At 47.1% G+C, this 13,385-nt stretch overlaps 1 protein-coding gene across 3 annotated transcripts in view; it reads left to right on the top strand.

Annotated features, from left to right (window-relative positions):
* RAB11FIP3 (RAB11 family interacting protein 3) overlaps window positions 1–13,385 on the top strand; it is an 80,482-nt gene that overhangs the window by 22,445 nt on the left and 44,652 nt on the right. The gene's annotated exons all lie outside the window — the stretch shown is intronic.

The following is a 13,385-nucleotide window of genomic DNA, read 5'->3' as shown; positions in this document are numbered from 1 at the left end:
ACTTATGGTTTTGTGGGGGTTTGCTGCTCTAGTGGAGGAGTAACTCTTGGCTGACATGCTGCTGGAGATGTCTGTCTGCTGCAGAGTGTAACACCTTCCGGACACTGGGCAATAATGCATTTGCATTCACTCCAACTGTTTGGAGGATCAACATGCTTAGATGATTTCTAGCAAGAAGCACATTAAACAAGAGCTTTGAACTCACTGACTGGTACGTAATCTTTAAACATGCCCCCAAAACAGGCCTGTGACAATCCCCATGTTGCTCTTGATGGGCTTGTTGCAAGAAGTACTTCCAGAGTAATAGCTTGGTGAAATGTGAACTATCTTTCTGGCTGGTTGGCATTGAACTTCTTTGCAGAAGAAAAGATGTTGATTTTTTCAGTTTGGGGCTCATCTCCAATATGAGTGTTAGAGGGTCATTTTGGGGCGAGCGTGCTGTTAAGGCCAGGGTGTGAAAAATATTGGAAGCCTCCTGCTGAGCTGATATAATTTTAAATGTGCAAATATGAATTACCATACTAGGACATTAATCAATTCTGTTCACAGCAATGCTTATTTTAAACTTCAGCATTGCTTTCATGCAACAATGAACATGCACTGGGTTGTCAGCCCTACACACTGAGCATGCTTTTGAACGCTGATACAAGCAAAGATGTGAAAAGACTGATTATTCCTATGCAAACAATGTTGTTTCATGAGTAGAAAATCCTCAAAGCAGAAGTGACTTCTGTTTTTCTGTGGTTGTCCATCCCTCCTTCTGCTCCCCGTTCCTACCCCTAGCTTATTTGTGCTCAGGGTTGTAGCGCTTTATGGCAGCTCCGAAATTTTCATGGCTGGTATAGTTTCACAATGCAGCTGATTCCCAGCTCTTGATGTAGGAGGAAATGCAGCATGCTATTAATTTGTAATAAATCGCTATTGGAGTAGAGTGTGTTTGTGAAAGCTCTGGCTTGTATTTCTCTTCAATAATTCATTGCCCTGGTATTGTATTATATTAATTGAATGGAAAAAGCAGATCCAGATAAAGCTTTTAGGATCTCTATTTATTAAACTTGAAAGCAGTTGATATGTATTTATTACAGTGGCTAGGAAAGGCAGATCTCTCTCTAACACTGCAGGGCATTAAACAGTTATAAAAGAAACCCAGGATAGGGTACTGAGAGAGTTTCTTTGCCTCTCACCAGCTGAGCAGTTGCTCACATTGAAGTGGTTTTGAGGATTTGCTGCTGCTACTGAGACAGACAATATTGATCATCCCTTTGTAAAGAAGAAGAGGTTATGCTTGCTGCTGGGTGTCCCTTTTAACAAGGTTTTGTTAATTAGCTGGGCCTATTTTTAGCCAGAGATAGTTCTGTTGCATTTCCTGGTACTCTGTAGTTCTTTGGTCAGTCACTGAAGTGAGACCTGATGTAAGCTTGTACCTTGCAGTGTCTGTCTTAACGTAGGTAAGGGTTTATTTCTGAAGATGCTCCACTTTTCTTTCCCTCTACCCCCTCTCTTGGAGATTCTCTGTAGAATAGCTGTGATTTTACTTGAGCTCTTCTGGTCTAGCTTGGCAAACTGAAGGTACAGTTACAAAACTAGCAAAACTTGCACAGTCAGCTGCTCTTCTTACAACTGCTTTCGTGTTCAGTTGGCCTTTACATCCAGGGAGGATACTAAACGCCTTGGTCCTATTCCTGTGCCAGCTGTTTGAGGTAGGTTCCCACTGGCTGAGGAACATGCTGATCTAGGTCTCCTTGAATTTGCCTCTGCCTTCAGTGTGGAGCAAAGCACCATTTAACTACTTGGACAGCACTGAAGGCCACAGTGCCACCTCTCTGCTGTCATGAAACTATTCTGATCTCTTTGCTGCTGTAATCTTTGTCTGGCCAGGTAATGTTGATCATGGAGGGGAAAGAGCAAAGTGGCTTGCATGCTACAGAAGCTGGGTTTGAGACTTCAATGATAGCCTTTACCTTGTTGTGGTTGCCTTATCTTCTACCTTTCCCAAGGAGAAGACTTAACAGGAAAATGTGGTCCTCATATATGTATTAATGCCTGCTGCATGTATATATGATTGTCATTAGAGTGCTTTGGGTGGTGGAGTCTGGAGGGCCCCCAGGATCTCCCTTCTGCAGGAGGTGGTGAGCCCATGGCTCTCGGGTGGTTGGGCTCAGTTCTTGGGTCCAGCTCTGAGCTGTTTATCAGGAGCAGACTGGCATGGGGACCATGGGGGACTGCCTGGGCATGGGGAGGCAGGCTCAGAGATGCTGCTAGGACAAATTTGGCTCCTTGCAACCTGCTGTGTCCCAGCCTTTCTTGCTCATGGGGTGGTGTGGCTGCTGGGACACCCTCGTCCTCCCCTTGCTCCACAAAGCGTGCAGTTTGCCTGCTTTTAAAGTTTGTGTTAATGGTGCCTGGACAACTGGCCAGTCCTGCAAAGTGTAAAGAGCAAAGCAGAGGGGGGAACTGTGGAACAGGCAGCAAGTCAGAGATCATAAATAACTCTGAAAAGTAGAATTTTATGGCCTTGTATTGTAAAACTTGAGAAGCTGATAATGTAGTGGAGGCAGTAATGATATTGATTTGGAGGAGAGTATGTTATAGAGCATGCTTAAAGAAGCCTGATAAGGTGTGTAATGCCTGGGTATGTAATGCCTGCGTAATCCCTAGCCAGAGGAAAACCTGGTGCACCTGGCTACCATCAGTGAGATCCAACGGGACATCTTTCAAGTCTGCAGGGGAAAAGAAATGGGGAGGGAGCCAGCGTGACTGCTGCATTCATCATGCTTAGAAGTTACAGCTTCTGGGGGATCTTCTCTGTGAGAAAGAGGTATGAGGGACTGTATGCAAGCCACTTAGAAAACTTGGACTGGGAGTAAGGTCTCTGTCTATTGGTATGGCAAGGGCTGACCATGGGACAAGGGGTAGTGAGATGGTGTCTGTAATTTGAACCAAGGTGCCTGGACCAAGGAGCAACTCTAGTCTGCTGCATGTTGGATGCAGGAACTGCTGGAGAGGAGTTAGTCAGCAAGCACAAAGTATGGGTAGTATCAGCCACAGCTGGATGCAAACAAACAACAGGGGTTGTGCTCACAGGCAGATTTCTTTCTTTGTCAGGATATTTAAAAACTTCTTAAGCCTCAGGCACCTGTTTTTTCTAGAGAGGCCTCTCAGCATCCAGTAGGACATGTTTCCTGTCTCATCTTTGTAGCAGACCAGTGCTCTTACTCGAACTCAAAAGCGCTAGTGAACAAGTCATGTAATTCATGCACATGCTCTGAGCTGAAACATCTGTAACATCTGTCTTCCAAAAAAAAGCCCACTGGGAGTGGGCTCTTTGCAGGTACCCCCCTGGATGTGGGAGGATTGCTGTTGGCATCAGTTCAAATCACTGCTGTGTCAGGCACGGGAAGGTGCATTCCTGGAGCTCGTGGCCTTGTCCATCCCTTCTGCATTGGCTTCTGATCCCTGAACAAAGGGGCCCCTGTGCATCGAGAGCAAGACAGTGCATCCACTGAGAAATAGATGTGTTCATGAGCTCAGGGGAGGGCCTGAGGATGGAAATAGTCAAATCTTTTTTCAAATGCTTCAACTAAAAGCTCTTTGGATTTGGGAAGATGGAAAATCCAGCTCCAGAGCCAACACCCAAACCTGGAAGCTCTAACAGAGTTCCTGTTTGCAGGGACGGCAGGCTGCTGGCAGGAGCGAGCGGGGGGGCAAGACTGGGGGAGACCCCTGGCAGTGCCAACTTTGGGGGGCTGGTTCAGGAGTCGGCCGCCGTGATGAACGAGCTGCAGCTCAGTGGGGTTGAGTAAGAGGTAACTTACTGAATAAGTATTATAAGAGGCAACCCCTGTGGGGCTGAATAAGAGGCATTTAGCAGGAGGAGTGTGTTCAGCTAACCAAAGGCATTTGATAGGTTTCCAAATGACAGGCTGAAGGGAAAAGCGTGGAGCTGTGGAGCACGGCAGGGCTGGGGCGGGTGCAGGGCAGGGTGCTGAACAGCAAATAAAGGGCTGGCCTGTGGTCAGGGCTTTGGCTGGGCTGGCAGGCTTGCTTTGGCAGTACGCGGGCAGGCTGTTGCAAAGAGCCTGTGTAAAAGCGCTGTGCCGTTGCTAATTGGAACTGGCAGCAGCGTGAACTCGAGTTGGTCAGTCTTTGTGGGGCTGCATCACTCAGTTCCTGAGAGCAGCCCTGGGAGGATTTCAATGGGTGTATCCTCAGAGCAGAGGCTGCAGTTTCTGCGGCTGGCATTTCACGTCCCAAAATGGTTGGTGTGCTCCTGATAGCTGAACACCAGTTTGGGAATTTCCTGAAAGAAAAGCACATACACAGCCCTCCCCCTGGATGAAGGCTGGGAGCGTTACATCTTAAAAGCTTGCAGCCAAGAGAGGGAACTGAACATCAAGTCTCAAAAACAGATCAGAGTAATTATCCCTGCATTGCTCACACCATGTGCAGGTCGTGCTCTGTAGCCTTGCTGCAAGGGGAGCAGCAATATTCCCCACTCCTGCAGCTGCACTGCTTACTTGCTGACCTGGCGACTCAGAGACGCCTCTGGATCTGATAGTGCTTAGACAACATCTCTGAGATCACGGCTCTGGGTGCCCATGAACCACATAGTGCTTATACGAGTCTGCTAGACAGCACGTGGTGGCTCTGAATTAATTTCTGGAGAGCCAGGCTGGCTGCTGCCCTGGTGACACGGATCTGCTTTGGCTCTGCAGAGCGTTTGAAGGTGCGGAGCGTGCTGGATATCTGGCTCTGTCTGGTAACGTAAACCACTGTTTGGTTTGTGTATAGGTTTTTTTTCCTCTCTGTAGGATCTGCATTGCAGATGGCTTTTGCTATGCAAAATGAAAGCTTTCCTTGCACGCGGATAATTCCAGAAGCCAAATCTTACACTCCCTTACACACTCCCAATCTAGTAATTATTTCTGAGGGTGTGTTTGTATGCATCTTCAGTGGTCTCTCTTCCAGACTGATGTTGGAAATATGGTAGCGTTTGCAACAGGCTACTGCTGTCATCTAAGCACACTTTCTTAGTGGGGTACCCAGGCCCAATTTAATATTCAAGGCGTTTGCTTTTTAAAAGGAAAGTCTTCACTGAAGCTTAGCAGATGGAAGGAGAGCTTGTGTGCATGTTTGACTAAACTCGGTGAGTATCTGGCACTGGTATGAGCACTTCCTACGTTCTCATCAGATCTGCTGATCTCTTTATTCATGCAGCATTGCTGCAGTGAAGACTTTCCCGCTGATCTTGCCTGTTCCTAACCCTGGCTAAACCATCACCGATTAGGGAGACAGCTCATTTGATGGCTGAAGGTAGGACAGATGCCTCTTTGTGTACAGCTGTCATTCAGGGAACAGGGGCTGCCATGAATGGGAAATCAAGATTGATTCATGAGCAAGAATAAAATCAAAATTGCTCTGATTATGTTCTGCATTTTTTTGCATTGCATCTTGCTCTGCACCAGCATATGTATATGTATGTACTGGCATATATATATATATATGTATGTACTGTATGTACTGCTTGTTGGGATAAGGAGTTTATGAAGATGAGTATTAATTCTGCTGCTGAAAGGAGTGAAGACTTAAATGTCATTTTAAAATTTATGTGTGTACTTGGGACAAAAAAAATTCCCCCTGCTGTTCTTTGTAGTGCTGTTCTTTGTAGATCAGAGTTCTCCTCATCCCTGTAGTGCAGAGGGATGCTTGTAGCACCATTATTGTGCTTGTTAAGTTTGGAGTCCACATGCTTGTCATCTGTGACCCCTTCTGCTAGGGACAGAAGCAGCCAAGCCTTTCCTGGAAGTACTGAACTTGGTTTTTTTCTTGAAATAGTGGTGCTTAAACAGTTATCTTGGAAACTGCTGGGCCTGCCTATGAAAATGTATGAGGAGTCAGTGTAACTCCCCCTGCTCTCAGAGGATGGGGGGAATTAGGAGTGTATATGCTAGTCCGTGATGGAGGCAAGCTGCTTTGGTGGTACCCTGTGGTCAAAATGGCCTGAGGTCTCTCTCCATCCTTCTCCTGCAGAGGCATCTCTAACAGGAGGGGGTAAGGTGTATATGGGGGTGCAGAGGCACTCTCCTGTGAAAGGCTGGTGCTCAGGGCATGAGGGGAATAAGGGTGGGATGGAGGTCCTCTGCATGAAGGCACAAACAGATGGAGAACTGAGAACTTTCAGCCCTAGGGGCTGTTCCTAGGTAAGGGGAGGACACAGGAGAAAGCCTCTGGGCAGGTGGCACTGGGGTGTTTGCTCTCTTCCTCCAGCCCACATTATGCTATGTCTTTGGAGAAGAAAAGTCAACCTTCTGCTGCCAGGAGCCCCAAAATGCTGCACAGTGTGTGCAGCTGCTAGCCCAGCCTCAAAGACGCTGCCTCCTCAGATGCCTGTTGCCAAATCCTTTGTTATCACACCTCTTGAAAAAAGGGGACAGCTGTACCGCTTGGACACCTACCTTTGCAAGTGTAGCTTGGTTCTCGGTGCTTGTTTTTAATAGCCACTTGTAGCCCCACCGTGGCTCCTGCATTGCTGCTGCTGAGCAAACTACAGGCTGCGTGGCTGGAGGGTGAGGAGCGGAGAGATGGGAGGTCGGTGCATGGCACTCCCGAGGCACACGCCTATCCTCTGTTTTGGAAAACTTTCACACTGGAAAGGATAACTCCAAACTGGCTCAGCTGGAAGGAAGGATATTTACTTCTTAAAAGCAAAACCAGGAACAAAAACACCGCCTGCAAAACTATTTATCTCCAGCTGTGCAGCTGCCAGGATTCAGCAAGGTTAACTCTGACTACAAACTTTCCCTGCCTTAGCGTAAGCAGGGAGATTTGGATGAGCGGCGGTAACTGCTTGTTCCCCTTCAAAGCGGGAGCAGTGGTTGGAGTGGCAGGGAGTGAGGAGATGCTCCTCGGCTGTGAAACCTGTCCTGCTGCCGAGCTCTGGAGCAGCGGTGAGCAGAACTGCACAGCCCACATCGCCCTCAAGCTCTTTCAAGTCACTATTTATTTCTGCTGTAATATGCTAGGAAAAGCATTTGGATACTGATGGGGGGGGGACTTCTGGCTCATCATGGCTTTTTTTTGGTTTGCATTTCTCTTTTAATTTACGTAAACAATTGGGTTTATTCATTTTTGTAACTTGGCAGCTGGGTGAAGGGTTACATCAGGGACGAGGCTGGCCTGCTCCATGTGCGCCATGCCTGAGCAGGGAGTGCGGCTTCCCAAAAGCAGCCTGGCAGATGACATACTGCATTGACCTACTTTCGGGAGAAGTGCAGAAGTATTGGAGAAACTGTGTCCGTAGGCCTCCTCGCAGCTCTGGGATGAGAACAGTGGGGAATTACTCAAATGCGCTGCTGTAAAACTGCTGCTAAGGCTCAGCAGCCCTCAGGGGCACGGGGAATGGGAGATTGGCACAAGCATCTCTCCTATTTTGAGAATTCTTTCTTTATGACTATTTTGAAGTATGTGCCAGAGAAATCTTGCTGCGTCTGGTCACCGTCATGGAGTGTAACAGGCTGCAGGTCCAAAATACACATGCAGTCTGAGGGAAATCTAGTTCATAGCACTGCAAAGCTGCCCCTCGCTTACTGTGGCAAGCAGCTGACCTGTGATTAAATGCCCAGAGTATCACCATTTGTACACAATTCCTTGTGAGGGGAAAGCATTACTGTGTAGCCAGATCTCTTGCAAATCAGAGTGGAAGGACTTCCATGTGTCCCGATGAAGTAAAGTAAAGGAAACTTGTGGTGGCTTCTTAGACCCTCAGACCATAACCCAAGCCTGATAAAGGCAAGCTGGGGTGGGTTTAAATTGCAAATGAAAGGCCTAAGTTTGATGCCCGAAAGAAAACTAATTTCTCTGGCAGAGGAGAAGAAAAAACGCTGCAGGGACTACCTGTTTTGTTGGGGACATGGTCAATATAAAAATAGAGAGCAGTGTTTTATTAGAGCCTTGGAGCAATTCTTCGCACACTCTTTTCTACGGAGATGATGACTAAAAAGAAAACAAAGGCAACGTCTGCTAGAAAATAGGCTTTTCTCATCATCCATCTGCTGCCTCAGTATTTCTCCATCATATGTTTTATTTTCTGTGTTGGGAGTATGCTGTTTTGTTCCACATCTGTTGCTGCTAGGACTTCTGGGAGACTGGGCTAGCCTGTGGTTTGGGGAGTGCGTGGGTGGAGGCTGGGCTGGTGGCTCCAGATGGGTGGTGGTGGAGGTTTCGGTCCTGCCTGTTTTGATTTCTCAGGTTTGGATGTTAGCTCCAGAGTAAAGGATTATTAATGCTCAGCTCAACCCAGGAAGCTGGGGAATGTCTCCTTCATCCTCACTAGAAATGTCTGGCCAGAGATCAGGTAGGCTTGGCTTCCCAAGCTTAGGTAAAGTAGCCCATCATCCTGCCTCTGCACCAGCAGTGAAGCCAGAGCTGTCAGACCATTTCTCGTTAGGAATCCAGTCAATCTGGTGTTATTAATGAAGGGATAATTACTCACCTATGACTTTGGCTCCTCCAAGAGCCCTGCTCAGCTCTGTTGTGGCCTGGAGGCTTGTGACTGCAGTGAGTGTACCCTTGCGACACCCGGACAGATTGATGTGGCAAAAGCTTGTTTCTTCTGAGTGTTTCCTCGTCTCGCTCTTAGACAGGAGAGGCTGTGCGTGATGTGGCTTTGCTGAGAAATTGGTCCTAATTGCAGAGCCACTGGGTTGGGCTGTGATGGGTAGGGGCAGCAGATGGGCTGGCTCTGGTGGGCGTCCCCCACATTGAGAGAAACCTTTCCCCAGTGTTCTGTCTAACCGCAGCTCACTTCTTCATCTCGATCCTATTCTGCCTGTACCAAGCCACATTTCTTCCTGGGGTGGTGCATTTGTCCCTCAGATGTCTTTCTCCTTGATGATCATCTTTTCCAAGTGCATCCAAGTCTGACTGCTCCTATAAATCTGTCTAGCCGCTAGGCAGCTTATTTCTCTTCCAATAGGAAAGACTCCTGCTAACGAGGTGACCAGTGCAGAATTCACTGATTCGAGAGTCACAGGATGGCACAAAGGACTTCTGTCACCTGTTGCAGCTCAATGCATGCACAGAAGGGCGGCTTTGCTCCTGTGCTGCTCTTGCAACTTTGAGAGCAGAGCTGTACCGAGTCAGCGACTCGCATTCTCCTATTGCTTCTCCACTTGCTTGTTTTTGAAGCCTGTTTTGTTTTGCAGGTAGTTTTATTAATGCAGTCAATGGTTACAAAGAGGTCAGCAGAGGTAATGTGGCAACTTCTAATAAAAATGCCCTTGTCGAGGTGGTAGGAACTGGGCAACATCATGTTTGTAACCTCTCAGCCCCTTGGTTCCCTTCTCAGAGATCTCATGCTCCAGACTGAAGAGGTCTAATGCTTCTGATACAGTCGTGTTCCTCGGCTGTCCTCCTACCATCTGCAAGAGAGTCGTCAGGCACAACTAATGGCAGTGGATTCTCTTCTAGCCAACAAAATGTTACCAAAACCTTTGAAAACTGTCCAAGTGAGTTTTATTAAATGTTTGTATTCCTAGTAATTGAGTCAGCTTTGAATGAAGCGCTGATGATCCCTGCTGGTGCCTGCATTGCGTAGTTTGTGGTTTTGGAGTGCTGCATTAAGGCACTCATTTATTTGCGTTGTCTCAATAACGGCAGGAAGGAAGGGCTGTCAACCTGTGTGATGTCTCTGACCCTGTCCTCCTAGCTTTGGGGAATCTGATACTGGAAAAAGGATTAAAACCTGATCTTACAGGACCCTCCTCCATTACTTTGTTTTTCTTCAGGCAATGTTTCTTCTACAGAAGCCAGTTGGAGCAAAAGCACTTTAAAAAGTACAGCTCCCCTCTTGCTTCAGTGATGCGTGGGACACAATTTGGCTCATTTTAGAAGGGATTTTTTGGCAGTGTTGAGAGTTAAGAGGAGAAACAGGGAAGGGTATTCAATCATGTGAGCCTTCAAGAGCATTTTCCTGTTAATCTGCATAGCTTTCAAGGGACTTTGGAGGACAGGGACTCCAGAGTGCTCTACTGTGGCCAGCATCAGGAAGGCAAACTGGCTGCTTGACACTCACTGTAACAGACAGGACATTCTTCAGCAACACAACGATCACTTCTAAGAGGTGGCTCAGAACTGTGAAATGACACATTGGGAAGAATTCTTCCTGCATGTGTAGTTTAATGACTCCTCTTGCGTATTTTCTTTTCCCAATTTCCTTCCAAACTCAGGCCGAGTTCTGGTTGGGACCTAGCCTCTGATCTCAGACTTGCCCACTTTATAAATAACTGCATTCAGTTTTTACTAGTGGTTTTGCCACTTACCTTTTGAAGTCAGAGCCTTTGCTGGAGAAGAAGGTGTCTGTACATTTGTTGGCCGGCCTTGCAGTTCACCCGTAGATCATGTGGCAGGTAGATCAAAGGCGGGTTGGTGGTTCTGTTCCAAATCACTTGCCCTGGCTCAGTGATTGCTTTGAAAAGGCTTTTAGCATCAGCTTTGTATTAGTTGTCCTCAGCTTGTAGTGTGGCCAGCAGGGGGACAGAAATGGCAAGTAAGACCCGCAAATGCTGAATGACAAATACTAATGTCTGCATGTTACGATTTGCAAGTGCCGTAGGTGTTGAAAGGGCTTGTTTTAATGCTCGCATCCAGTCCGTGGGTTCTTCTGCGGGCAAGCTGTGCCTAGATTCACACAGGCATTGCATCAATAATGATGTTTAGTTATGCTTGAAGGTAAGTACATTGCAAGCATTTTGCAGGCACAGGATTGGAAGCTATGAGCTGGGGAGGATTGAACTGGTTTTAACTGCTATCTTGATTTCTCTGTGTGGGAGCTTTGGGCTGGAGCCGGTGTGGAAAGCTGAAATGCTTTGTGGTGGGATGGTGCCATCCAGGCAGTGCCCCAGCTGATGTGAGTGGCCTGTAATGAGCAGGCTGAGAAGCTGCTTTGTTTCTGCCTATGTTATCTGGTATGTCAAAAGCTCTGGTGCATCCGGGCTCCTGAGCTAGGGTTCTCTTTAATTTTATTTTGCTTGCGGGGCCATCTTATCTAGGAGGTGCCACTTGTCTTCTGTGTGCTCCTGCCCGAATCAGGCTGATGTGGAGCATCTAGAAGAGTTTCTACTTCAGTGTGCTCAAACGCTTGACAAGAGACCAGCCGCTGGATGTCCTGAAGGTCGCATCTACATTGAGTGTGCTCTGGGAAGTTAAGTTAGGATGTTCTGTTGTTTGCACGGTTGCATGCACTTTTTCAAGAGGTCCTGCCTCAGTCTCTTCACAGAACAGGGAATAAAGCTGTTGGCTGAAAATCCAGCTTTGTTGCCTGAAATACAGAGTTGCTGAAAGTAGAAGCTAGAGTGAAGGGGATGGAGGACATCAGGAGGTCTCCTCACCAGGGCAGCTTGTGCTATTTTGGAGTCTCAGTCTCTCTGCCTTTTCTGCTGGTACGTCACCAAGTAGCTCTGAACCACTTGCTGGTGGCCACAAGCCTGCTCCTCATTTTCCACACCTCCAGCAGTGAGCCTTTGTTCCAGGCTGACACAAATCTGGAGAAATTTGAGCTGCTCTTGATGACTAGCACACACTGAAACGACAGCTCAAATTGCTGAGAATTAAAACCAAGGACCCATCTGTTAAACTCGATACCAAATCCCACGTGTGTTAGTGGTGGCTTCCTGTCTCTGGTCCATCACTGCAGTGGAGGCAGCAATGCTCACCTGGTCTGAGACAAGCAAAGGCAGCTAGATTTATGCTTCCAAAGTGCTCAGATACCATAAAGTTAATTCTTTGTATTATGTCTTTAGGCGGTATGTCTAAACAAAGCTCGAGGGCCTGCACTGTATGAAGAGGATCAGAAGGAATATGTGATAAGTACCAATCCATGAGCAATGATACTCAGTAAATGAAGGACTGCTGAAGCGCGTTAGCTGAGAGGGACTTGGATGAGGCTTGTGTAAGCAACCTTAATTCTGACACTACCTCCCTGGGAGCCTGAGCTTGCCACTCAGTTATTCTGTTGTGTAATTTTTGGTTGTAAAATTATATTCTTCAGTAAGTGCTCCTGGCTCGTTGTCTCTGGAGGAGTCAGCAGGTTGAGCTATAGGCAAAGCAGATAGCAGAAAGCTGCTCTTTCCAGCTCTGATCAGTGCTACCACTTTGTGTGTGAATATCAGATTACGAATGTACTCCTGGATCACTTATGGAAAGCAAAAGGGTGGATGGTCGGACTGGTGGTAGCTTTACCCTGCAGGAACTAACAACACATGGGTGCTTGATCTTCAGTGAAAGCACAAGACCCTGAGCTGTTTCTGGAAATACTGGACAGTGGCTTCCTCTCTGTCTCTTTGCTCTGGATGCGAAATCCTTCTAAATGCCTGTAACACTTTTTAATACTTGGCTATGTGTCTTTTTTGCTACCTTGTTTCCAAGCAGCGTGCCCAGTAAGGGAGTTCAGTTTATATCAGTTGTTCTCTCTTAAGCCAACCGTAACTTCATCTTGCCTTTTTTTGGGGTCTGTTTTGTTTTGTGCCATTCATGCAGGTTCCTAGCCTTATTCCTGCATTGAATAATTCAGGTCTGTTAGCTGCACATAATCCATACTGTTGGAATCAGTTTGAGTTTGTGGCTCTGTGGCTTGCAGCAGTATGTACAGTGTGTGTTGGCAGATGACTTAAATACTTCTGAAAGGCTCTGTTTTTCTAGGTCATTCCTATATGAAGCCGATAAAACTGGCTCTGTTTCTGACCTGTGTGTCACTACTGTACCCACAGCTCTTCGCTCAAGGTGCCTTTTCACTGAAATCCTGTCTTCTGAAAGCAGTTTTTAGAATCTATTTCAGGAGCCTTCTGTACCCCGGGACTTCTGTTCCTGTAGCTCTATGCTCTGTTGCATTTCTTGAAAAACCCAAGTTACTATTGCATGCCCAAGCCCTTTTGAAGCATAGCAATTCTCCTGTCAGCACAACAGGATGGCGGAAGGTGCATCTCGGAGCTCAGCATGCATTCACCCCCATGAAGAGTCCAGGACCTGTCCTGCTTGTCCTCTAGCTGCATGTATGCTGTACGTCCAGGAGAAATCTCTGTGCAGCCGGCTGGGTCTCTGCTGTTGGCAGTGCTGCTCTTTGGAGTTGGCCAGTGGCTCTAGAGGCTTGATAGATACCAAAGGGAGGTTGCCCTTGGCTTGCAGTCTGCATAAGACAAGAGCAAATACTCTTGAGCACATCGATGTGTTTGGACAGAGATTGTCCTTGTCAGAAGCTTTACATAGCAGTGTTTGGACAATGATTTTTTTTTTTTTTTTTGAAACAATGGGAGGAATTGGGACATTGTAAGAATAGAAGGAGGTGCAGGATTTAGTGCATAGCTATAAGCCAGCAAGAAGCAGGGCAGCGC

Source organism: Accipiter gentilis, chromosome 33 (assembly GCF_929443795.1).
Source record: "Accipiter gentilis chromosome 33, bAccGen1.1, whole genome shotgun sequence".
Lineage (NCBI taxonomy): Eukaryota > Metazoa > Chordata > Aves > Accipitriformes > Accipitridae > Astur > Astur gentilis.
This window is presented reverse-complemented; position numbering and strand designations above follow the sequence as displayed.